Source organism: Bison bison, unplaced genomic scaffold (assembly GCF_000754665.1).
Source record: "Bison bison bison isolate TAMUID 2011002044 unplaced genomic scaffold, Bison_UMD1.0 scf7180017864325, whole genome shotgun sequence".
Taxonomy (NCBI): Eukaryota; Metazoa; Chordata; class Mammalia; order Artiodactyla; family Bovidae; genus Bison; species Bison bison.
Window position 1 is genome coordinate 1,130,746 of NW_011494897.1, and position 3,979 is coordinate 1,134,724.

Below are 3,979 nucleotides of genomic sequence, written 5' to 3' on the forward strand. Positions count from 1 at the left end.
GCTGGAGCGGCTAGGCGGGCGGGGGCCGCGGTTGCACGAACGCCAGGGAAGCCGGGGAGACGGGAATCGGGCACCGAAAGAAACACCCAAACAGCTAAGCCTTAAGAGCTAAATTTAAAACAACAACAATAATAATCCGTTAGTTTGAAAAAAAAAAAAAAATAGAGAGGGGGGGAAAAAAACTCCTCTCTAAAAACTCCCAAAGTTTTGGCAGGAGCTTTCGAGTCAGACCCAGGGTAGAACCTCGATCCGATCGCTCATTGGCCACGCTGGCGACCAATGGGGAGTGGGAAACGGAGGGGAACTGGGAAAGGGGGCGTGTCCCGCCCCCTCGGCCACGCCCCGGCCACGCCAAACTGTTTGCTGCTGCCGCGTGGGCTGAGCTGTGTTAGGCGCGCACTCTGCATTGAGCAGGGGCCCGAACCGCTGCTCCAGGGAGTCCTAACCTCCCACTAACTTCTACGGCTCCGAATCGGCACCAGGCGTGGAGAGTTGGCCACAGCGCTCCTGGAGCGCTCTCTCAAGGAAACTGGTGCTCCTGCCTATTTTCGAGGGTACAAAGCCGGCCTCTTAGAATGCTGACGGCGCCCAAGTCTTCCCTCCTCTCTTTACTTCTCTCGGCCCGATTTTTCTCCAGTCGGCCTCTATCCCCGAGAGTAGGTGTCCTCTACCAAGCTCAGTCTTTCATAGGTCCCGGCCCCCGCGCGGCCCTGCCCTGGGCTATCGCACGCGAGTGCCCCGGCACTGAGCACCCCCCTCCCTCGCCCCCCGCAAGTGAGCACCTCGTCTGCTTCCCGGCCGCGGAGATCCTTAGGGAAGAGAGGAGGGGCGGTCACAAATGAGCTTTATTCTGAGCTGTCACACACTGACAACTTGAACGAGTAACTTTTCAAACAAAATAAGACGGATGTCTCCGAACGCCTCCCTTGGACGCAGTCAAACCTTCTCCCCTCCCCACCCCTCGAGCCTCAGGGACAACAAAACAGGCCGCCGTCCGAAACCCGGGAGCGCGGCACGCGCGTCCCCTCCTCTGCTGCACCTTGTAGGAAATGTCACCCTCCCTCCTCCGCCACATCCCCGATCACGTGGCGTCCGTTGTTTTGCAAGTGCCCACAAGAGTCGATTTCCTTGGGGTTAAATGCTGCTTTCATTGCGACTGTTTCCCCAGGGAACCCCTTAGGCCTGGTCGCAGGAAAAGCTGCAGTGGGGGCGGACGCCTTCTATTCGCACTTGGGGTCTTTGGAGCACAGAGTCGGTGTAGTGGGGGTTTTCTGCAACATCAACATCTCTATTTTAAGAATTCGTTCTCTTTTAAATTAGACTCAGAATGGATTTCCCCACCCCTCTCCCAAACAAACCACAGGCCACCCAGATGAGTTCTTCCTGCACATTTTCAGGAAGAAAATAAAATGATACTAATAGTGAAGCCACAAAATCTTTTGTTTTCGATTGTCCTAATAAGCATCTTCTAATAGAACTTCCGTGCTTCTGTGGCATTTTCCTCCCCAAACTTTCAGTATCGTTGCCATAAAGCTTCTGTGGCATTTTAAAATTTCACTTCAGTACTAACAGGTCTTTACCAAAGAAACCCAGGAAGACAACTGAATTTGCTTTGCCTATCTCGAGTTCGGGGTTTGGGCTAGTGATTTCTGGTCACTAGTTGCATATGCTGTCATTTTAAGTTTTTGGCTTTCTCCAGGAAAGTAACAATCACTAATCAATTATTTGTAACCAGTCAGCTTTGAGAACAACACTGGCCCCGCCTCTCTCCCCAACCAGCTTCTGTCTCTCTCTGTCCTCTGTCTCTCCCTGCCTCTCTTACTCAAGAGGGTTTCTTGCCCTGCTCCGTGGAGCCGGGAAAGAAGTCTTAGGTCCAGAGACTGAAAGGGGGTAGCAGTAGGGTGATCTGCTAAGGTCATGGGCAGCTAGGGCAAGAGAAATGCAGGAAGACCAGCCCTTTTGTTAGACGAGTATAAAGCCACTTGAGGTGTTGGACCCTCCTTAAAAGGCTCCAGCGCAGGCTTTGCAGGAATACGCTAAGGATTCCAGGGAAACTCTAGTGGAAGGGCGCGGCCTCTGTATAACTTCGCTGCCCTCGGGGAAAGACACTAGCGCCAGTGTGTGTAGGGGCTGCCTGGAGCCCTCTCTTCCTCCCTTTTTTTCTGGTGTCACTTCCAATTCCGCTGAAGCCACGGCCTAAGCACAAACTCACAGTTCGAAAAGAGGCGCATTTAGGCCTCACCCCAGGCAGCCCGCCCGCAAATGCGAAGCGACCCTCGGGAACCGGCGCGGGATGCATGCGGGGCGGAACGTGGGCTCTGCGGGTTTCCAGCGAAGCCCACTACCCGCATCTGCAGCATTTCAAGGCCCGGAGCAGGAGGGGCGAGGATGGGGCCACAGGATGCATTTACCCCGCAGACTCCTAACACTGCCGCCCACTCCTCTCTGCCCGCCAAACCCGCACGGCCTGATTGTAAATTGCCACCGGACCAGCGTGCCCTTCATTACTGTCAGTTTCATTGCAACCGCATCAGCGCCTCTCAGACCCACCCGGAGCTCCCGGAGGGAAACGCGAAAAAGGAAACCTTTGGAACCCCTTTCTGCCTCCCCTCCACACGCCTTTGGCCCAGGCTCCGACTCTGCGAGCCCCTCGCCCTCTTTTGAGTGCTCAGAATCTCCTCCTCCTCCCTACTCCCTCCACCCACTCAGAACCAAGAAAGCAGCAGGAAACCCTGGACTCGCCGGAGTTCAGGTCATCTCCTGTTTTTTGATGGGCTCAAACTCCGGCTAAATGAGCGGATGTGCCTGCGAGATTGGGCTCAAAATAGAAGCGGCCTTAGTATTTTAGGATACTGCAGAAATCCTTATTTCTTCCGGAGAAAAACTCTATAATGACTCCTAGCACTTCCCCTTTCAATATTTGTGCAACTTTATCTCCACCGACAAGTTGCTCGGGTGACGCAAATCCGCCCTTGTGTATTACAACTACCAAAATAAATGCGCGGAAATCAATTCCCTTCTAGCAATGAAAATATAAATATACAGCTGCGACTTTCCCCTTTAATCTTTGCTTTCCGAGCGGCTCCGGGCTGTGGCAAAATGAACCGGTCCAGAGCAATTGAGACAGGCCAAGGCCCTGGGGGCAGAGGCGAGGGCTCCGGGGGCCTGGTAGCCGCGGATTCCGGGTTCTAGCAGAAGTGAAGAGGGCCAGACTGAGCCAAATTAACTTGAGCTTAAATTTGGCAGCGCTGTCTTTTGAGGAAGCTCAGAAGAAAAGACATTTGCATAGCTACACTGGGCAAATTACAATTGACAATAGAGCAACAGAAGTAGTGGTTTATACTAAAAGGTTTAACAACTTTGGGCGGTGGGGGACGGGGAGGAGGGACGCTAGAGGGGTAGATGCCACAATGGCATCATATTAATTCTAAGAGCTGTCTTTAATGCCATACGACCCTTCTCTTCTAAATCAGAGGTTTATGCATTGACTGAAGCAAGAGATGGGTCCCATTGCCCTCTGGTTGTGCTGTATTCCAAGTCTCCATCCTCCAATGCAAATTCTTGTCCTAAACTTGGGGACACAGATACACACCCACTGAGCATAAAAACTCAAGCTTGAGCTTTGCTTATTATATAACATAACTCTTCAAGGGCTTCAGCTGTCCAGATGTGCTTTCTGCTTTGTTCTTGCTTTTGGATTCTGAGCAGAATAACACACAAATTAATTGCTCTGTGGATTTGGGACCCCCTTACGCACAATCTTAATTTTAAATACTTTTTCAAACAAAGGAAAGGATGGAAATAATTAAATATTCACAGTCAAAATAAGAAGGAAACTTAGCTTACCCAGCTCTCAGGATATGAAAGGTTTGCAGCAATGTAGGAATCTGAGTATATTCCGCCTGTCATTCTGCCAGCCCAAGATTTATAGACTGCTGGGCCAGTGCTTGCATTTAGTAGTGGGTGCGGGCTTTCTGTT